At 43.1% G+C, this 23830-nt stretch overlaps 1 protein-coding gene across 1 annotated transcript in view; it reads right to left on the reverse strand.

The window, feature by feature from the left end:
• LOC124616619 (sodium channel protein 60E-like) overlaps positions 1-23830 on the reverse strand; it is a 287365-nt gene that overhangs the window by 222179 nt on the left and 41356 nt on the right. The gene's annotated exons all lie outside the window — the stretch shown is intronic.

Consider the following 23830-nt stretch of genomic DNA (forward strand, 5'->3'; position numbering starts at 1 on the left):
TGGTCTAGGTGACTGCTTTAGCTGTCTAGATTGCCCTGATACAGTTACGACATGTCGACTGCTGCCGAAAACAAGGTACCGCACGATACTCAGCTTTGTGAACGGTTTGCACGATTTTTTTGGGTCCCCTAGCGACATGCTACACGACTGTAGCGCAGCCATTTTAAAATGTACCGGACAAGTACCAGCAAACAAATAAACAAACAAAAGAAATCAACTGGGTAAAATTATTTCCTTGACGTGATAATTAAGACGGTATGACAACCTTTCTTTCGTACGTGTCGCTGCACAGTTATCGTCGTAGCGCTTGCGACTGTTGTGTTTATTTATTTACACACTTATCTGAATGAAAAATGCTCCCATCGTACAGCAAAAAGGCGAATATGTCCTGGGCAGAGTTAGGGATCTAAAAGAAGCGAACTACCTTTTCGACTTATCTGGCAGCTTCAAAGACATTTAAATAAAAACATCTTGACACATTCGCGCTCTTTTACTTGCAGCATTAGTACCCATGTCATACTGTATAATGCATCGTGTGAAGTAAAGTCTATATTTTTATAGCTAAGTTTAACGAGATTTTGCATCACCACCCAGATTTTATAGCCGGCCGGAGTGGCCGAGCGGTTAAAGGCGCTTCAGTCTGGAACCGCACGACCGCTACGGTCGCAGGTTCGAATCCTGCCTCGGGGATGGATGTGTGTGATGTCCTTAGGTTAGTTAGGTTTAAGTAGTTCTAAGTTCTAGGGGACTTATGACCACAGCAGTTGAGTCTCATAGTGCTCAGAGCCATTTGAACCATTTGAACCAGATTTTATAACTGTTTGCATGGATGGGTCTAAACAGGGAGATTTTCTCGGTTGTTCTGTCGTGATCCCCCACGCTGCCCTCTGGACAGGGCTTCCAGAGCAGTTTTCAGCTTATTACGCGGAACTGTTCGCTGTCCTGAGGGCAGTGAAGCAGATGAGACGGCGTCATGACAAGAAATTCCTGATCTGCTCAGATTCTCGAAGTGCTCTTCTCGCTACTGTACAGATGTACCCAGCAGATCGGATGGCGCAAGGAGTGCAGTATTTCCTCCTCCTCTTTCAAAGGCAAGACAAAGAAATAATTTTCTGCTGGGATCCAGGGCACACAGGGTTCGGGGAAACGAACTCTTTGATACAGCTGCCAAGGGGGCTCGTTCCCTTCTTCCTCCTGCTCGCTGTTCGGTCCTCTTGCAGGCTGTCGCCTCATTTATGACTAGGAAGGCCATGCGTTTGTGGGAGGCTCAGTGGCTGGAAGTGAGGAACAATAAACTACGTTCCGCGAAACCTTCAGTGCGACCGCGACGGTCTGAAGAGGTAGTCCTTATACGGCTTAGAATGGGACATTACCCATTGACACATGGCTTTCTCCTACGTCGCGAGGAGCCCCCAATATGTCACAGATGCGGGACACAGCTGTCAATACGACATATTTCAACTGAGTGTGTGTTATATGACGACCTGAGGGTTGATCTGCGTCTCCTACAGGACCCGCCGTCTATTTTAACTGATAATGATACGAGTGCTGTTCGTGTTTTATGATTTTATGTGGTGTGTGGAATGCTTCCCGAAATACTGGGTGTGAGATTTTAATGCATCATTATTTATAATTACTCATCTACCCACAGTCATCTGTCCGCCTTTTATCCAAGATTTTTTTCTCCTGTGTCTCGTCGGATTTTACTACGGACTTTTCTGAAGCTCACCTTATCTGGGTTACCTTGCAATTCTTGTGGGGGAATGGAACTTGGTTTCCCGTTTTATTGTTATTTTTAATAGATTTTCACTATCTCATTGGTATATCATGTTTGGCGCCCTCAGCCATAAATCATCATCATCATCATGTAAAGTAACATGACACATCATTCCATGTCGTATACATGACACATGCCACCATGCCATCCAGCATGACATTTGTCACGTCGTGCAATATGACACAACGTGTCACTAACGTTTAGAATACATGCATCCCCGCTCTGGGATACTTCCTATTATAAATGCTCGGATACTTCCCATTGTAGATGCGTCCCATTCTTCAGAAGCACATAAATTTCAGTCCATTTGTCCTTACGCCCCTCACCATATATGTGACAGGGGGTGAGTTTTGGCGAGAAATGGTCCCCTTAGAAAAAAAAAAAAAATCAATCCAACCCCCCACCCAGAAATCAAAAAATTGTTTTACCGTCCCCTCAGGAACAAATACGTCCCTGGAAATTCTAACCATCCGGAAGAACTTGCTTACTTATTACAAGTATGATATTTTGAATTGTTTGCGGTGGTGGCGAATCTTCTGGATTTTGCGCACAGCATCAGCAGGGGCTTTAGACTACAAATTGCGAGATGCAGGTGTGCCAACACCTTGCAGCTAAGAGAGCTCACTGTGCTCTGGAAGTAGGGTTAACTAGTAAGTAAACGCGAATATGTCAAGATGTTTCGCTTTAAATGTTTTGGAAGCTACCAGCTAAGTCGAAAAGCTCCTTCCCTTCTTTTACATCCCTAACTCGCCAAGGAAATATTCGTCTTTTTGTGCTAGAATAGGAGTCTTACTCTACCATAATTTCGACATTAGATCGTCATAGCTTGGCAGCCGATGTAGATTTTTGTTGACTCGGGCGACGAAAGATGCGGCACAGATTTTTATTCTACTTCGAACCATGTTGCTTATATCGTGGCAACGGATAAAGTTTTCACGAAAAAAAAACAGGACGTCCGTTAATCATATGTAGCTCTCTACCTTCTTAAAATATTTGAACCAATTCGCACAAGTCTGAAACACAGAAGTGCCACCCGCAAAAAACGCAATAAACGTGTTTGTTCCTCGTAAAATCCGAATGAAGCTAAATTGTTGAAAGCGAATTTTAAATTTTATCATAAGGATACATTTTTTATTTATTAGATTCACTTTAGACCCTTTCCATGCATTCAATTCACGTAAGAACGAAATTTACGTACCCCATTTACCTCGCCTTTAAGTTTACTGGATAAAAAAATTTCGTTTTGACTTCATCCATTTATCTACCTTCGTGCAAAGTTTGAACGGATTCGTACAAGTTTGAGGTGTAGAAGTGGTGAGCTCCAAAGAACTCCGAGAAAAGCGTGTTTTTTGCATATTTTTGCACGTAAAATCCGAACGGTGCACATATAAATGGTTCCATTAGCTGAATATTAATTTCAACTCAATCAGAATCTTTTTCAAAAGGAATTAATCGATTCTCAAAATTCGCTTTGGCGTCAGCTTCGATATTAGAACATTCACAGTCTTCAGTGCTACAGCTGAGTCTTCCTTCGATTTTTTGTTGTCTTCCTTGGTGTCACAGCTGCTTCTCTAAACCCTTCATTGTGCTGCTTTGTAGATATACAAAGCTGAGTTTGAAGAGGATTTTCTCTCCGGTCAGCGAGAGTTTGACATTTTCCTTATGTGAACTGATGTGCTTCTAAATGGGGCTAAAAAGGTGACCACCAGTCTGTGCTAGTTTCGAGTCACGTGACATGACGTGTCCTTTTGTGTAGATTCGCTATTCTGGCCTATGATGCCCTCAATGTAGGGTGATTATTTGATGTTCTGAATGAGAATACGCAAAATCAATATTTCGTGGTCTATTATCTTTGATGCTTGTAAATTTGTACTTAGCATATAATTCTGCTAAGAATTGGCCAGTTCGGAACAAGAAGAGAAGAAGATGTAAACTTTCCCCCTGTAAAGCATTTACGTACATGATATGTGAAAAACGTGAAGTCAACTTGCCCTTGAATAAAGTAGAAAACATTTTGATACATAACCAGCGCGGATTAACAAATTATTGTCTTGGGAAACAACTGGCTCTTTATTCGCACAAGGTAATGAGTACTACCGACAAGGGACATCAAGGGGTTTCCATATTTCTAGATTTCTAGAAAGTTTTTGATTTAGTTCTTCATAAGCGACTTCTAATCAGATTGCGCGCCTATGTTATATCTTCCTGATTGTGCCACTGAATTCCTGATTTCGTAGTAAAAGTCATCGATGGGACGATATTTTAACTATCTAGTAGGGTCTACTAAACAGGTGTGCTGCATCTGTAAGCTACCTACCCTGGTAAATTGACAGATCAACAGAAAATCTTAAGAATGAATGCCTCTAAGCGTATAAAGATATTTTGGAACCTCGGCCTACCTTCTTTCACTCAGTGCAAATGACTGGCTTATATGCAACACAGTGGCTATGTCCTGCCGCCTCTCAGGGACATAATAAATTATAAAAGACACACAACGTCGCCGGCAAGTGTCAGTGAACATTTTATCTCTAACAAAAATTGTTCACCATAATGAAATCTATCACACCTTGATATTTGTCACAAAGACTTTGAAATACCCTGTATCAACGATTTAAGCGACAAACTGAACAGCCCTCTTAGATTTTTTGCAGATGGTGCTACCGTTTACCGCCTCGTAAAGTCATCAGAAGATGTCGGAAGTGGCGGTCCAACGGTAAAGCGTGTGCCTGGAAATCGAGAGGTCGTAGAATCGAATCCCGGTCGGAACAAGGAAACTTTCAGCCTCCCTTTGATCTAGCCTTCATCTCTCTACGATGTGGACAGTCGTCAAGATCGACACGTGGATTCGGATTTAAAACTGTAGATCCTCTTTCCCCAGGTGGGTAACGGGTAGATTAGGGTCACGAAAGTCGCCGAGTGGCGTTCGGTCGAAAGATTTACGCTCGGCGATTTAACCTCACGAAAGTATTACCAGAATATCAAAACGAACTGGAAAATGATTTAGATAATCATAATGAGATATCTGCATTGTGGAAAAAATAGCAATTAACTCTGAATAACGAAAGGTGTGAGGTCATCCTCATGAGTACGAAAAGGAATCCATTAAGTTTAGGTTACACGAAAAATCACACAAATTGAAAAGCTGTCAATTCAACTAAATACCTAGGGGTTACAGTTATGAATGACTGAAACTGGACCATCATATATAAAATGTTGTGGGGAAGGGGAATCATAGAATGCGTTTTATTTGTAAAATACTTAGCAGACGCGACAGATCTACTAAAGGGGCTGCTTACACTAAGACTGTCCGCCGTTTCGTGAAGTACTCTTGCGGAGTATGGAATCCTTACCTGATAGGATTGAAGGGAGAAACTTTCGAAGTGAAGCGAAATAATACTGTTCCACCGCTTAGATTATCTGATGTGGCAATGAAGCGCAGTCGACGTGAAAAAAAGGAATCAAGGCTAATAGTGAGAGGGAAGTATTTACAGACATGAATAGAGGCAGATACGATCCGGTCATACGAAATATTCTGCAACTTTGGTGGACAAAGTCGGCCAACCTCAGCAGCTACCTGCAGCAGAATGCTGCATCACCAATATTGCCCAGACATAGCGCAGTATCGTCATGTATTGCAGTCACATTACAGCAATGTTGAGGGCACACTATTTCGACTAGACATTTCCGTTAAATAAGTCTTTAGTAAACGTACTTTAATGTCCATATCCAACAAACGGATCACCATCAATAACATCTACATCTACATCTACACACATACTCCGCAGTCCACCATACGGTGCATGGCGGAGGGTACCTCGTACCAAAACTAGCATCTTCTCTCCCTGTTCCACTCCCAAACAGAACGAGGGAAAAATGACTGCCTATATGCCTCTGTACGAGCACTAATCACTCTTATCTTGTCTTTGAGGTCTTTCCGCGAAATATAAGTTGGCAGCAGTAAAAGTGTACTGCAGTCAGCCTCAAATGCTGGTTCTCTAAATTTCCTCAGTAGCGATTCAAGAAAAGAACGACTCCTTTCCTCCAGAGACTCCCACCCGAGTTCCTGAAGCATTTCCGTAACACTCGCCTGATGATCAAACCTACCAGTAACAAACCTAGCAGCTCGCCTCTGAATTGCTTCTATGTCCTCCCTCAATCCGACCTGATAGGGATCCCAAACGCTCGAGCAGTTCTCAAGAATAGGCCCTATTAGTGTTTTATAAGCGGTCTCCTTTACAGATGAACCACATCTTCCCAAAATTCTACCAATGAACCGAAGACGACTATCCGCCTTCCCCACAACTGCCATTACATGCTTGTCCCACTTCATATCGCTCTGCAATGTTACGCCCAAATATTTAATCGACGTGACTGTGTCAAGCGCTACACTACTAATGGAGTATTCAAACATTACAGGATTATTTTTCCTATTCATCTGTATTAATTTACATTTATCTATACTTAGAGTTATCTGCCATTCTTTACACCAATCACAAATCCTGTCCAAGTCATCTTGTATCCTCCTACAGTCACTCAACGACGACACCTTCCCGTACACCACAGCATCATCAGCAAACAGCCGCACATTGCTATCCACCCCATCCAAAAGATCATTTACGTAGATAGAAAACAACAGCGGACCTACCACACTTCCCTGGGGCACTCCAGATGATACCCTCACCTCCGATGAACACTCACTATCGAGGACAACGTACTGGGTTCTATTACTTAAGAAGTCTTCGTGCCACTCACATATTTGAGAACGTTATACATCCTCGCCAAATGGGACACTGTGGAGAGATTGGGAAATTAATCGATGACACTAACGCAAAGTCGGAATTAGGAATTTTACATTATCACCTCTCCTTCCGCAGTTGGCTAAATACGCTATGTGATCAAAAGTATCCGGATATCCCACAAAACAAACCTTTTTCATATTAGGTGCATTGTGCTGCCACCTACTGCCAGGTACTCCGTATCAGCGACCTCAGTAGTCATCAGACATCGTGAGAGAGCAGAATGGGGCGCTCCGCGGAACTCAACGGACTTCGAACGTGGTCAGGTGATTGGGTGTCACTTCTAAATATCCCTGGGTCCACTGTTTCCGATGTGATAGTGAAGTGAAAACGTGAAGGGACACGTACAGCACAAAATCGTACAGGCCGACCTCGTCTGTTGACCGACAGAGACCGCCGGCAGTTGAAGAGGATCATAATGTGTAATAGGCAGACATCTATCCAGACCATCACACATGAATTTCAAGCTGCATCAGGATCCACTGCAAGTACTATGACAAGCGGGAGGTGAGAAAACTTCGATTTCATGGTCGAGCGGCTGCTCATAAGCCACACATCAAGCCGGTAAATGCCAAACGACGCCTCTGTTTGTGTAAGGAGCGTAAACATTGGACGATTGAACAGTGGAAAAACGTTGTGTGGAAAGAATATCACGGTACACAATGTGGCGATCCGATGGCAGGTTGTGGGTATGGCGAATGCCCGGTGAACATCTGCCAGCGTGTGTAGTGTCAACAGTAAAATTCCGAGGAGGTGGTGTTATGGTGTGGTCGTGTGTTTCATGGAGGGGGTTACACCCCTTGTTGTTTTGTGTGCCACTGTCACAGTACAGGCCTACATTGATGTTTTAAGCACCTTCTTGCTTCCCACTGTTGAAGAGCAGTTCTGGGATGTCAGGCCTCACCGACCGACATGGATACCTCTCCTCAGTGCCGCACTCTGTGAAGAATGGGCTGCCATTCCCCAAGAAACCTTCTAGCACCTGATTGAGCGTGTGCCTGCGAGAGTGGAACCTGTCATCAAGGCTAAGGGTGGGCCAACATCGTATTGAATTCCAGCATTACCGATGGAGGGTGCCACGAACTTGTAAGTCATTTTCAGCCACGTTTCCGAATACTTTTGAACACACAGCTTACTTGTGGTAAACAGTCGTTTCGCAACCTAAACTCGAAACGTCTACTTCAGAACAGAGTGCCACAATAAAACCGTGTCGGCTCTGCAGTGCAGACGAATATAGCGAAAAATAAACGCTGGCAACAGATGCTTAAAACGCAGAATGGGAAGGAAATTGTGATTCTAAAATATCACAAAATAATTATGATAGAGCAACGTCTATAAATCGATGAAACATTATAAAATATAACTTCCAATAAGTCAGAGAGAGATGAGTAGTTTCATGAAAATTTAGCTGATCATTACGAAAGTGAAACAGGTGCTTAAATGATAATCTCTGTTATCTTAATACATATTTGTGTGTGTGTGTGTGTGTGTGTGTGGCAGAGAGAGAGAGAGATTAGAGAGAGAGAGAGAGAGAGAGAGAGATCGAGCATTTATTTCAGGTTGCTATGGAAAACAAACATTGTTTCGGTCTGACGCTGAGTTTCTTTGCCCTCGTTCTCGATTGATAGGATGTCTGAGATCGTCCAATCAAGTTCTCTTTCAGGAATTGAACTTCGACCTTATACATGGCGCATTGTCTTCTTCTGAGTGCAGCGAGACAATACCCCCCCTCTCTCCCTCTCTCTCTCTCTCTCTCTCTCTCTCTGTCTGGGGAAGCAATAAAGAAGTCTGGCGTTCTCGAGCGCAGGTCGCCCTTCTAATGCCTCTGATATCAGATCCTTCTGTCATAAAGGAACGATTGGAAGCTCCACACTTCACCGGAACTCTGCATAGACCTGTTAGGGCATTCGCTCAATGGAAAGAAGCAGCCTCCTTCCAGTCTGATAGCAAGAATTCTGTGAGGCGAATTAAGATAAGGAGAAAACATTCTTCTCTTTTCAATTTATGTTCACAACTACTACTTTACAGCAGTTTCTGAAGCAAAGAAAGTAATTAAAAGGATTACCGGTGTGTCAGAGTGTCAACAAGGGCGGTTCATTTCAAAGTCTTCCAAGAACTCTGTCGTTCGTATTTTTGATCGGTCATTTTGACTACATTATTCCTTTTCCTGTAAGTGTTATTAAAGATAGGTGGAAGTGGTGGTCTAGCGGGTAGATAGCTTGACTTGGGCACTGGCGGTCTTGGGTTCCATTCCGCGTAGGGGCGGAGCTTTTCCTCGTTGCGTTCCCTCCAGGAAGGGTCCTGGTCCACTCACCTGTTAACAAACCGGTCATAAAAGGCGATCGAGCAGATGCGCTCGCCACCCTCCCCCTCCTATTGCCGCGGCGAAGAAAGGCTACACTCTCCCTGCAGAGAGGCCAATAGCCTTGTGAAGGGCCTGGAACACGAACCTTATTATTAAAAGTAATCCTGCGTAGCTGCTCATACAAAAAAGATCTCTACGTGCACTATCTGACCGAAAGTATGTGGACGTGTCTTTATAATGCGGAGCTGACGACTAAATGTCACCGTAGGCGGACTCACCGGTATAAAAAACGCGGGGCGTATTGTGTTGTCAGTAGAGACGCAGTAACGTGGACTAGTCTTTTGATGTCACAATTACAACACATGCATCAGGGGTATTTCAACCCTTTTAAAGCTGCCCACGTCGTTGGAAAAATGGAAATGAGCATATGGCATCATTGGCCGGGAGGCTCCATCCGGGGAAGTTCGGCCGGCGAGTGCAGGTCTTATTTCAGTCGCCCCCACATTGTGTGACTCGTATGTCGGTGATGAGGATGAAATGATGATGAGGACAACACAACACCCAGTCCACGCGCGGAGAAAATCCCCAACCCTGTCGGGAATCGAACCCGGGCCCGCTGCACAGCAGGCAAGCACGGAACCACCCAGCTAAGCAGGTGGACACGTCGTTGGTGCGACTGTGAAGTGGCAAAGCGATGTAACAACCACAGCTGGACAAAAATGAGGCAGCTATCGTGTACTGACGGACAGGAATCGTCGAGGACTGCAGATGGTGCTTGTAAAAATATAGAATGAAATCTGAGAAATGAATCATTTGTGAGTTCCAAAGTGCTACCAGCTGTACAGCTAGCACAATGACTGTGCCTAAGTTGTTAAATAGAACTGGGTCATAAGCCAAACATATGTGCAGTCAGTGCTAAGCGAGGTTGTGTAAAGAGGGACGTCACTGAATAGTGGACGATTGGAAACGAGTGACTTGGAGTGATGAATCAACCTATGGCAATCCGATGGAAGGGTTCGGGTTTGGGGAATGCCTGGAGATCGTTGTCTGTCATCGTGTATGGTGCCACCAATGAAATACGGAGGAGGTGGTGTTGTTATGCTATCGGGCTGTTGTTCGTATTTAGGGCGTGGTCTCCCTATTGCGCTTAAAAAACTCTAAATGTGGAAGGATATCAACACGTTTTACAGTACTGCGTACAGCGTGCAATAGAGAAACATTTCGTAAATAATGATTATTTGTATCAGCATTACATTGCGCCCTCTTATCAAGGAGCACCTGGGAGGCAATGGTCTGTGGACAATACTGAGCGAGGTGGCGCAGTGGTTAGCACACTGGACTTTCATTCGGGAGGGCGACGGTTCAAAACCCTCTCCGGCCATCCTGATTTAGGTTTACTATGATTTCCCTAAATCTTTTCAGGCAAATACTAGGATAGTTACTTTGAAAGGGCAAGGTCGACCTCCTTCCCTAATCCGTTGGGAGCGATGACCTCGCTATTTGGTTCCCGCCCCCAAATCAACCAAACAACCAGTGGACAATGATATTCCTGAAATATAATTGCCTGCACACAGTTCCTACCCGAACATCTTTAAGATGAATTAGAACGTAGACTTTGCTCCAGACCCCAGGGGCCAACCTTGTGAGGTTTCGGCTCTCGAGGCAGAACCGGCGGGGTCAGGGATTTTCTCCTTCCTCGAGACGAATGGGTGTTTGTGTTGTCCTCATCATTTCGTCATCATTCATGGAACTGGCGAGACTGAGCAAAGGTTGGGAATTTGTACGGACGCTGATAACCGCGCAGCTGCCAAATTTCATCATCATCCTAACCATTGAGGCTAAATGGGCTGCCGTTCTTCCAGAGACATTCAGATACCTCACTGAAAGTGTCCCCAGCACAGTTAAAGCCGCCGTATAGCCGAAGGGTGGGCACTCTCCGCATTAATGCCCACTAACAGGTGCGGGGATACTTTTTGACCAGATGTACTTCCGTCTACTCTGGGAGGATGTTCTACCTCTGATTAATCGCACTGCTGATTCAACGTCCTTTACCTAACTACTTTCCATATGGTGATGATTCTACTTCCGTAGCAGAATTCGTTAACCCACACCTACGCAATAGTAGTGGGTTTGCAGGTATCTGGGGCGAGTCCTGGATTGGCCGGCAAGAGGAGATGGTGGCGTAAAGTTCCCGAGCATCAGACTTTGAGTCTATGTTCTGGATTATATTCCAGACATCTCCGCAGGGTCTCGTGGAGTGAGCGCATGTGACACTAATGGTCTGTCTGTCGGATGAGGACATTAAGCCCTGCGTTTCTTTTGCTCTTATTCGAGAGGAGTAATCTATGTGCCAGAACCCATATTTCGCTCTCTCCCTTTTCTCGTCATCATACAACACAAACATGACACCACACTATACGCACACCCATTACAATCAGCTTCACTTAACACATGCACTTCAAGACAGAACTGTCACATACCGCGAGGAAAGGTGCCATTGTGCTCTTTGGAATAAAACCACTTGCGATTACAGGAAATGTATTCGCAATTGCGATTATGATGGAACTTCAGCTATTAATCTACTGGTGAGAGTGAAAATTTGTGCCGGACCGGGAATCGTCTTCGGATTTCCCACTTTACGTTAGCGGTCGCTTTAACCGCCTGGGTCATCCGATCACGCCTCCAGCACCGACCTAAACTTTGTAAGACCATAGCTCCAATGCTCTGATTTATTTTGCCTTTTTGTTTTATTTAATGTTACATCGCTGAGTTTCTGTAAATGTTGTTGGATTGAATCGATACCATGAGAGTCGTTATCCTTTTCTGTGGAAAAAACTTTGATGTCACGGTTTGATTCTATGCAATGTAGTGCATCTATCATTTAAACTCTTTGTCTCATTTGGACGGAACAAAACTTAATGTATATAATTGTAATTTCTGTGTGAATAATTTTTCGAAGAATTGTCAATATTCGCAAATGTTCTGTTTTAATTAATATGTTTGGTTGCTGTTGTGTAAACTGCTGACCTTTACTTAGGGTTCTGAGTTATTTTTGTATGTAAAAGGTGGTGTGGTTCCCCTCGGGAACAGAACTGAGTAGCGCGGGCAAATTGTGGTTGGCATGGATAGAAGAGGTAGATTGAGAGTCAGTCGGGGACGAGCTACCAAACTGTCAACTGCTCATGTAAAAGTTGTGTATTGTGCTAGTGCCGAGAGAGGGTTTTCGTGCCACTTTCCAATGTCTCGGATGGACGGATAAAGAGCTGGAACTACTCTGGAATTGGTATCTACGTATTATCGCCATCAAGAAATGACAGGGTCCAGCATTTCCGCGTGCTAATCCACCCACCGACATCCACTCGCCACCACGTTGCGCAGTCACTGAAAAAGGAACCAAGGAATTGTAAATATGCAATGTGAAGGATCAGCTCGTTGAATGCTTTAGTGTGCGCAAATATATGGTAACTTATACTCGAACTCTAATACCTACCTTGATTTTTTATCCCTAGTCACACAACCACTTAGGGTCCTTCCCATGACAAACATGCTTACCGAGTGTCCATATTGTGAAAATAGGAAAGCCCAGTGTTTTACTAATTAATGCCACTTGAAGATAGTAAAAAGAAAGTTAAAGTTTATGTAGCGGAACTGAGTTATATAGTAAATGATGCTTGTTGAAAATAATATTTCTATTAAAACTGTTTATTAATATTTTGTTGCCAACTTCTAAAGTGAATGTTCTCCAAACTGTAGTTTATAGAGTTTTGTAAATTAAATGATCGCAGTGCAGCCTGTTGAAAATCACCCAAAGGTGAGCTATTGTCTTATAACCACGTCAATTTGTGTTCTACTGCAGTAAAAGCTGAGAACTATTATTGTTGAAAGTTACATGTTCATGCTTGATAAGGGCTTGTTTGTCTAGTGTATTGAAAGTGTGTTTAATTTGCTCTGTTACAGTGGTCAAGATTAAGGTGCCCCCTCCATTGAAAGTAGTTCAAATACACAAAGTTACTTAATTATAGAAATTTTCAATTACTCTTGCTATTCAAGTGAAATTCTGTATAATATTGGGTTCCTCTTGTGTATTAAAAGTGCATATTAAAGGTGTAACAGGATCAACAGTTTGTCTATTGTGCTCATGCTAGATAACGATTAATAGAAAGACCACTATCTATGAAAACAATAGTGTGTTTCGTTATCTGTTATATTTATGCAAATAGTTTGTTCTGATCTGTTAGCTCGAACCTTAACATGTACATACTGTATTAAGGTGCCAGAGTTCATTGCACTCGCGTGTGGCTAAGTATAGGTTGTGATTGTTCGTTAAAGTTATTCATACCTATTTTCTCCAACAAGAATGTCAGTCATTCTCATGCCTAATTAGGGTGGCGACCGTTTTCTTTATTCTTTGAACTGTGTAGATAGGTAAAATATTGTTTATTACCGTTTAAATATTTACGTAATTCTGACTTTCAAGAGCGTGCCGAGACCACAAATTTCAGGCATTACTTCTCACCACGGACAACGCACTGGCCGACAACCTTCACTTGACGACCGACAGCAGCGGCGCTTGCGTAGAGCTGTAAGTGCTAATGGACAAGCAACACTGCGTGAAACAACCATAGAAGTCACCGTAGCACGTAAGACGAACGTATTCGTTTAAATAGTGCATCGAAATTTGGCATTAATGGGCTATGGTAGCAGACAACCGACGCAAGTGCCTTTGCTAACGGCACGACGTCGCTTGCAGCACCTCTTCTGAGCGCGTGACCATGTCGGTTGGACTCTAGGCGACTGGAGAACCGTGTCCTGGTCAGTTCCGATTTCAGTTGGTAAGACCTGATGGTAGGGTTCGAGTGTGGCGCAGACACCACGGAGCCATGCGCCAAAGTTGTCAACAGGCACTGTGCAAGCTGGTGTTGGCTCCACAACGGTGTGGGCTGTTCTTACGTGGGATGGATTTGGTCCAATTGAACCAATCATAGACTAAATGGTGAAGTTCGGCCACTTGGAGACCACTGTTCCCAAACAACGGTGGAACTCTTACGGATGACAATGTGCCGAATCACTGGACCATAACTGTTCGCGATTAGACTGAAGAACATTCTGGACAGATCGGGTGAATGAACTGGCCACCCAGATCGCCCACATGACCCCCATCGAACATTTATGGGACATAAATCGTGCACCGGCAACACTTTTGCAACTATGGACGGCTATAGAGGCACCGTGGCTCAATGTTTCTACAGGGGACTTATAAAGACTTGTTGAGTCCATACGACGCAGAGTTATTGCACTACACCGGGCAAAATAAGGTTCGACACGATATGAGGAGGTATGCCATGACTTTTGTCACTTCAGTGTACTTTTAAAACACGTGGATAAACGAATTTTGCTTTCACATTACAGACCGTCACCATTCCTTTCCCTACCCACAGTGTGGGAGGGATAAATTAGTGACGGGCAACCGTCATGTAATTAGCTAGTAATTTTTTAAGAGAGATACGTTTCTTAACAAATAAAAAATTATCCTTTGTTGCTGATTTGTCGTCAAGCAAGGCTTGTCGCCCAGGACCTTATATACCATGTAAAGTTGAACTAAAGTGTTTCATTCACGTCAGTGCTTCAGCGGGAAACTTTACGAGGGCAAAATACGACGTCGGGCCTTCTCATTAAGTCCTCTCCGCTACGGCCCGACATTACACCGGCGATAACATTAATCCAGGATGTACCACGCACACGATGCTAAGGAGGGTGCAAAGCTCCCTTGATAGTTCGTGGAATGCTTGCTAACTTATCACTAATATGCTGTTATAGTTCTCAGATATCTAACACGCCTCCATATCTATACGTACGGTAATTTCCAGCGTTGTACGATTTATGAGAAGAAAGTATTCAGCACTTCTTTTTTTTATTTTCTTGCATCACAACATGATGAACGTTACCTGTAGGCATGCTTGTGTATCTTGGACCGCACCTTATTTAGATGCATAAGAGACTATAGCCTCTGAGAAGGCAATAAAGAGAAGCCGGAAAGCTTTATGTTTCTCTAACTACCGCTATGAACAGCGCAATAACGCGTGATGTGATTCGCTGTGCTGGGAGTTTCCGGGTATTACGAGTCCGGCCGTCTACGCTGAAAACACGATTAGGAGTTGTGCCTTATACTCTCTCTCTGCCTTAGTCCAGACGCCCATTCCTGGACGATATGTTACAATTCCAGCACCGAAAACAAGGAAAAAATTTCTGTATGTAGGCTTGTGTCTTACGAAGACATAATAGCACGGGGCCAAGGATAAGATAAAAAGAGCCACCCGGGAAGAAAATACACGCGAATGCAGCCTAACTTCTTTGGGCAGTTAGTTTATTGCACACAGGAGGTCGTCGTAGACAGATCGGCGTTCACATTTACTGAATAAACTACTGATACACAAGGGCAAAGCCATTTTTCTTAGCTGCAAAATACTGACGCAAATTTTATTAGGTTGGTGTATAAGTTTGGAGCGTTTTCCATAATTTCAATAAACACAGCAATAAGCGTAACAGAAACTTTAGTCATCAAGGATATGTTCTCATTAACTATTTACTGCAAAAAGGTGGGAATTTAAGGAGATGGGACCTGGATAAACTGACTAAACCAGAGGTTGTACAGAGTTTCAGGGAGAGCATAAGGGAATAATTGACAGGAATTGGGGGAAAGAAATACAGTTGAAGAAGAATGCGTAGCTTTGAGGAATGAAATAGTGAGGGCAGCAGAGGATCAAGTAGGTAAAAAGACAAAAGCTACTAGAAATCCTTGGATAACAGAAGAGATACTGAATTTAATTGATGAAAGGAGAAAATACAAAAATGCAGTAAGTGAAGCAGGCAAAAAGGAATACAAACGTCTCAAAAATGAGATCGACAGGAAGTGCAAAATGGCTAAGCAGGGATGGCTAGAGGACAAATGTAACGATGTAGAGGCTTATCTCACGAGGAGTAAGATGGATACTGCCTACAGGAAAATTAAAGAGACCTTTGGAGAAAAGAGAACCACTTGCATGAATACCAAGGGCTCAGATGGAAACCCAGTTCTAAGCAAAGAAGGGAAAGCAGAAAGGTGGAAGGAGTATATAGAGGGTCTATACAAGGGCGATGTGCTTGAGGACAATATTATGGAAATGGAAGAGGATGTAGCTGAAGATGAAATGGGAGATACGATACTGCGTGAAGAGTCTGACAGAGCACTGAAAGACCTGAGTCGAAACAAGGCCCCCGGAGTAGACAACATTCCATTAGTACTACTGACGGCCTTGGGAGAGCCAGTCATGACAAAACTCTACCATCTGGTGAGCAAGATGTATGAGACAGCCGAAATACCCTCAGACTTCAAGAAGAATAGAATAATTCCAATCCCAAAGAAAGCAGGTGTTGACAGATGTGAAAATTACCGAACTATCAGTTTAATAAGTCACAGCTGCAAAATACTAACGCGAATTCTTTACAGACGAATGGAAAAACTGGTAGAAGTGGACCTCGGGGAAGATCAGTTTGGATTCCGTAGAAATGTTGGAACACGTGAGGCAATACTGACCCTACGACTTATCTTAGAAGAAAGATTAAGGAAAGGCAAACCTATGTTTCTAGCATTTGTAGACTTAGAGAAAGCTTTTGACAGTGTTGACTGGAATACTCTCTTTCAAATTCTGAAGGCGGCAGGGGTAAAATACAGGGAGCGAAAGGCTATTTACAATTTGTACAGAAACCAGATGGCAGTTATAAGAGTCGAGGAACATGAAAGGGAAGCAGTGGTTGGGAAGGGAGTAAGACAGGGTTGTAGCCTCTCACCGATGCTATTCAATCTGTATATTGAGCAAGCAGTAAAGGAAACAAAAGAAAAGTTCGGAGTAGATATTAAAATCCATGGAGAAGAAATAAAAACTTTGAGGTTCGTCGATGACATTGTAATTCTGTCAGAGACAGCAAAGGACTTGGAAGAGCAGTTGAACGGAATGGACAGTGTCTTGAATGGAGGATATAACATGAACATCAACAAAAGCAAAATGAGGATAATGGAATGTAGTCGAATTAAGTCGGGTGATGCTGAGGGAATTAGAGTAGGAAATGAGACACTTAAAGTAGTAAAGGAATTTTGCTATTTTGGGGAGCAAAATAACTGATGATGGTCGAAGAAGAGAGGATATAAAATGTTGACTGGAAATGGCAAGGAAAGTGATTGTGAAGAAGAGAAATTTGTTAACATCGAGTATAGATTTAAGTATTTGTATGGCGTGTGGCCATGTATGGAAGTGAAACATGGGCGATAAATATTTTAGACAAGAAGAGAATAGAAGCTTTTGAAATGTGGTGCTACAGAAGAATGCTGAAGATTGGATGGGTAGATCACATAACTAATGAGGAGGTATTGAATAGAACTGGGGAGGAGATTGTGGCACAACTTGACTAGAAGAAGGGATCGGTTGGTAGGACATGTTCTGAGACATCAAGGGATTACCAATTTAGTACTGGAGGGCAGCGTAGAGGGTAAAAATCGTAGAGGGAGACCAAGAGATGAATACACTAAGAAGATTCAGAAGGATGTAGGTTGCAGTAGGTACTGGGAGATTAAGCTTGCACAGGATAGAGTAGCATGGAGAGCTGCATCAAAGCAGTCTCAGGACTGAAGACCACAACAACAACAACGACAACAACAACAACTATTTAGAACAGTCTGCCAACGCTGGGTTTACCTTTCGATTCCACGACTGTAGGAATCAGGTGATTTTGAGGCGAGGAGCTCGTCGACCCATGTTCCGAGCGCGTTTTCACCAGAAAGGAAGTTTCTTGACGGTTGTTCCATAGAGAGCGGGAAGGGTGAACATTTGAGATCAGGTGAGTAAGATGGGTGCGGAACGACTTCCCAACTCATCTCCTGTATACGGTTTTTTCTCGGTCTAGCAGGATGCGGGCTGGCGTTACCGTGGAGTAGCATCACCCCGCGCAGCCTTCCTGGTCATTTTTTTTGCACAGCGTCTGCAAGACAACTCAGTTGTTCAGAATTAATGTGTGCAGTGATGGCCAGACCTCGGAGAAGCAATTCGTATCACACCACACACTCGCTGTGATGCATAACATTATCTTTTGTGGATGCGCGCGGATTCGTACGGGGAGTTGCTGCTTTCTTTGGGCTCAACCATTCCTTTCATTTCCATACATTAGCATAAAGACACCGTATCTCATCACCAGTAATGATACGGGACAGGAATGGTCGGTGTTGTTCACGAGCCAATTCATGACGAGCAAGCAGAGATGCACATATAGCAACCCACTGATTTCTGTGATTTTGGCTTAGAGCATGCGGTACTCATACACCCGATTTTTGAACCTTCCCCATTGCATGCAAATGTCGCACGGTGTTGGAATGATCACAGTTCATCACATCCGCCAGTTCTCTGTTACACTGACGTGGATCATTGTGGATTAATGCGTTTAAAAGATCTTTATCAAACCCCGGAAGTCTTCCTGAACGTGAAGAGTCACTAATATCAAAACGATCCTCATTAAGACGATAAGCCCTTTTCTTTCCATGCTCTGTCCACTGGAACTAACCTCATACACGGCGAAAACGTTTCTGCCTACCTCCGCTGCTGTCACCCCTTTATTGAATTCAAACAACAGAATACGTCGGCAATGTTGCGATTTCTCCACTTCGCGCCCCATTTTCTAGCGTCCACAGCTTCAGTATCTCCGAATGGCAAAATGACAATATGTAATTTCGAATAGCAACAGTGAACTACGAATAAAAATGACAATTAATAAATGAACCCAAACCAACCGGATACCAATTCGCAAAACAAAAACGCTACGAACTTATGCACCAGCCTAATACACAGAATAACGGAAAAACTGGTAGAAGCGGACCTCGGTGAAGATAATTTTGGGCTCCGGAAAAATGAAGGAACGTGCGACGCCATACCGATCCTAAGATTTATCTCAGGAGATGAACTGCAGAAAAGCAAACCTACGTTCATAGCATTTGTAGATTCAGAGAAAGTTTTCAATAACGTTGACTGGAATACGAGTTTTTAAATTGTGAAGGTAGAGGAAAAATATAGCAAGTAAAAAAATAATTGCAACTCCTAAAGAAACGAGACTGCAGTTGCATTCAGACACGAAGGCATGAGAATGGAGTGAGACAGAATTGTAGGCTCTCCCCAATGCTATTGTGTTAGGAAAGCAAGGAGAAATTTGGAAACAGAACTGAAGTTGAGTGATAAGAAATAAAAAGTTTATGGTTTCAAAAAAATGGTTCTGAGCACTATGGGACTTAACATCTGAGGTCATCAGTCCCCTAGAACTTAGAACTACTTAAACCTAACTAACCTAAGGACATCACACACATCCATGCCCGAGGCAGGATTCGAACCTGCGACCGTAGCGGTAGCGCGGTTCCAGACTGAAGCGGCTCGAACCGCTCGGCCACATCGGCCGGCGTTTATGGTTTGTCAGTGGCATTATAATTCTATCATAGGTGACAAATGACTTGGAAGAGCAGTTGAGCGGAATGGATAGTGTCTTTGAAGAGAGGTTATGAGAAGAATTTCAACAAAAGTAAAAGAAGGGTAATACAATATACTTTGAATTAAATAATGCCGATGATGGCGTTAGAGATTAGGAAATGAGACACTAAACGTAATACACAGCCGAAAAAAAAGTTAGCACACCTCGGAAGAAGACGCCGATTTTGACCCGATGACGGCATATGCCACCTGGAGGATAACAGGTGTACTGGTAACGGTTTCAACGTCGTCCGCCAGCAGATAGCGTAGTGACGTAGTTACCACAGTTGTGTCTACCCTTTCAATAGGGAATGCTCGCAGCCAGAAGGCTCAGTGTGGTGGGTGCAAACGTGTAAAGCAAGAACGAAACCACGCCACGTGCCACAGAGACGCACTCGTGCTTCTTACAGCCAAGTGAGCGAGTTTGAAAGGGTCCATACTGTGGCCTTCCCAGTGGCGGAATCGACGTTTCGGATAATTGTTACACAAACTGGAGGTGCTGCGTTAGCTGTGCAACGATGCTGGTATCATGGGCACAAGAGCATTCTCACATCCGTAGACGAGGTTCTGAACGTACACACAGCATAAACGCTCTCCAGGATTGTCATATTGAAAAAGCAGCAGTGGCAAATCGTACAGTTACCACAGCACAAAAAACAGGGCTTTCGAGCCCAGAAGTGTCAACACTGTTGCAGACTGGGTACTAGCAGCGGGACTATTGGCGTGTACACCGCTAGCCCGACTTCCACTCAGGCCACAGCATCGACGTGCACGGCTCGACTGGTGGCGTCAGAAGATCGCTTCGAAGATGGCCTGGCGCGCCGTGGTCTTCACCGATGAAAACACATTCTGCCTGCATGTAAGTGATGGTCGTTTGCACGCACGACGTAGATCTGGTGAGCGCTCCCTCATAGAGTGCATTCCTCTGATACACACTGGTCCCAACCCACATCTTATGGCTTAGGGTGCAATAAGCTACGTGTCTCGTTCACCTTTGGCTTTTCTGGAGGGAACGCTAACTAGCTCTCGGTACGTGCGGAATATCATTAGATCTGTTCTTTTGCGTTCTTGCAACAGGAATGACACGTTGTTCCTACAGGATAACGCTCGCCCAAACACTGCTCGTGAAACCCAACGTCCTCTGCAAGACGTGCAGCTTCTTCCCCGGTGTTGTGTACATAGTTCCGCGTAGTCAGCGCGTACACAACTTTCCCATTAGAGCGCGCCCTGCTAAGCACAACAGCGCAGGCGCAGCGCTCGTCCGTCTCCGCTCTACGAGATGGCGCTGCCTTAAAGACGGACCAAATTCTGCTTCCGCCGATCCGCAAAAAATGGCTCTGAGCACTATGCGACTTAACTTCTGAGGTCATCAGTCGCCTAGAACTTAGAACTAATTAAACCTAACTAACCTAAGGACATCACACACATCCATGCCCGAGGCAGGATTTAAACCTGCGACCATAGCGGTCACTCGGCTCAAGACTGTAGCGCCTAGAACCGCACGGCCACTCCGGCTGGCCCGCCGATCCGCCTATTAATATCTAACGCATCCAATGAGATTGCTGCTAACGTAGAACCTTTTCTCCTCGCAGATCACACTCGCGCAGTGATACCTGAACGCGCGAGGTATTATAACAAGTGTACAGACCTCCGATTAGTCAGTCTGCATTAGTCTGAACGGATCTGCATTTGTCTGCACCAGTCTGTATTTGTCTGTACCAGTCTATAGTGAAGTTTCAGTCTGCACCTAATAAGATTATCATATTCCTGTACATAGCCATGAAGATAAACATACAGACACTTTGTCAAGTATCAGAGATATGTGAGAATAAGATTAACATACCAAGACCAAAGGAACTTCAGATTGTCAATTGTAAATAGCATCCAGAACCAAGTTATGTAATATCTATACTTGTTATTATTTTAATAAATGAGTGTGAAAATTAATCAAGTTGTGTTTAAAGCTGGTCACCGTCAATATGCTACTCTAAGCGTGCAAGTAGCACTTCTATCGTCTGACCTAAGGGCAGAAGATAAACACACCACGATAAGACCACGAGACATATTGCTGACACTCGCCTACTTCGTTAGTGCGACAAGTCAAATAATCTGATGGTGTGTGTACCGAAGGTCTTACAGTACGCACACCACACCCAGCAAGCACGATCTCCGGACTTGTCTCCTGTCGAGCATGAGGGGTATATGGTGGGATGAGAAGTGACTCGTGTGACTCATCAACCAACAGCTCTTATAGAACTTCGTGAACAGGTCGAGCAGGTGTGGAATAACGTATCCCAGTACAGTATTTGCCATGTGCACTACCGACTGGATGCCACAGTCAGGTCCTGCGTTGCCGTCCGTGGAGACTACACCATGTACTAACATGGGTGTTTCAGCATGGGTTGATACATATGCGGTACCCCAGAAACGCTTTTGCTATTGACCTGTAAATGTAATCATTTCATATACTCCATATGCGCCGTTCCTACATTAAATCTTGAGTGAATCGGAAACCTATAAAAGGGTGTACTAATTTTTTCCCACTAGTGTACTTGTTTTTTGCCACTTGGGCAGAAAAGTAACTTATGATGGTAGAAGCAGAAAGTGCACAGTTTAAAATAGCAAGGAAAGCGTTTCTGAAAAAAACCTAAAATTGTTAACATCCAGTATATCGATTTAAGTATTAGGAAGTCTTTTCTGAAGGTGTTTGTATGGAGTGTAGTTATGTATGGAAGTGTAGCATGGAGAATAAGTAGTTAACACAAGAAGAAAATATAAGCTTTTGAAATGTGGGGCTGGAAAAGAATGTTTAAATTAGATGAACAGATCCAATAACTAAAGTGTAATTACTGATTCGAATCAATTTTGTAACAAGGAGTAGTCTGAACATTCGAACCAAGTTAGGAAATTACACTAACAAGCACGATGCCCCAATAATCTCTGGTGGTAGACTAATTTACACGATTTCGGTACAGACTGTAAATTTTGATAGCTAAATGCAGAATACCTCCATGATATTAACCTAATGACTGCTGAACACAAACCGCAAATTACATGGTGTTCATGAAACTTGTAACATGATGTTTACATTATGGTAGCTATATAGACACTCGCTGAGTCCTCGCACGCCACGCCTATTTATTGACGCGTGTAATATCATAAATTACATTTTGCTGAACTATAGGCTCATTATATTTTAGATAGTAATACAAAAGTAATGAAAATTAAAAAAGAACGGATACAGAACACTTAGTGACTTAACACTGTTTAACTAATATCCGTTTAACTAAAATGTAGCATAAATAATAAGTTCTAGTCCATTGATTTGAAAGTACATAGCGATTCCCAAATCCCGCCAATGAGTTTCGAGAAAAAGAAATTTTGTATTTTGAATAATAAATAAACTAACTCGTTATTTTAACAAAAGTAGGAATTTTTGGAATAAGAGAAATCGGGACTGTAAATCTATAGTAACAAACTTGGAAAATAATCACAATCTAAGATTGGAACTTATTGGAACACGAAAAGTTTGAATACGAATGCTTTTTAATGTAAGAAGTTTTCGAAAAGAATAAAACGATTGTTAAAAAAGGGGGCAAGAGTTTTCTAATGAGCTATTTCGATTAAGAAACACACATTTTGCTTAAGGAAAGTTTCGTCTTCTGGTTTTCATGTGTCTTACGTGATGAGTATTCCTTTAAATTTTTGAGTAAGAAGTAAACCTACTATTACTTACCGTCAACAGACTGAAAGCTATCCTGTGAATAATAAGTTTTACTGAAATATTGAATGAGTAGGAAATTAGCTATTTCGTACAGCTATTGTATATTTATTACCAATGAAAAAATATCAGAAAAGAAAAAAAATAATTTTGACATCAGGAGTGATATAATAACAAGTAATATAGTCCCACGTTCCTTAGTTAAGTGTCTATGTTGAGGTCGTTAGAGACGGAGGACAAACTCGGATAGGGAAAGGAAATCCATAGTGAACCGTTTGAATGAAACTGTAACTTCTTTTGCCTTATGCAGTTTAAAGAAACTACAAAAACCTAAATCTGGATGGTCCTTCATTGACCATCCTCCCGATGCGTATTCTGATAGTTAATCTTTGATGCATAGAAGACTGGAACATTGTGGTGTGCGTACTGTAAGATCTTCGGTACACACACCATCAGATTATTTGACTTGTCGCTCTAACGAAGTAGGCGAGTGTCAGCAATATGTCTCATGGTCCTATCGTGGCGTCTTTATCTTCTGCCATTAGGTCAGACGATAGAAATGCCACTTGCACACTTAGAGTAGCAGATTGACGATGACCAACTTTAAACACAACTTGATTAATTTTCACACACATTTATTAAAATAATAAAAAGCATAGAAATTACTTAATTTGATTCTGGATGCTGTTTACA

This window comes from Schistocerca americana, chromosome 5, assembly GCF_021461395.2.
Source record: "Schistocerca americana isolate TAMUIC-IGC-003095 chromosome 5, iqSchAmer2.1, whole genome shotgun sequence".
Taxonomy (NCBI): domain Eukaryota; kingdom Metazoa; phylum Arthropoda; class Insecta; order Orthoptera; family Acrididae; genus Schistocerca; species Schistocerca americana.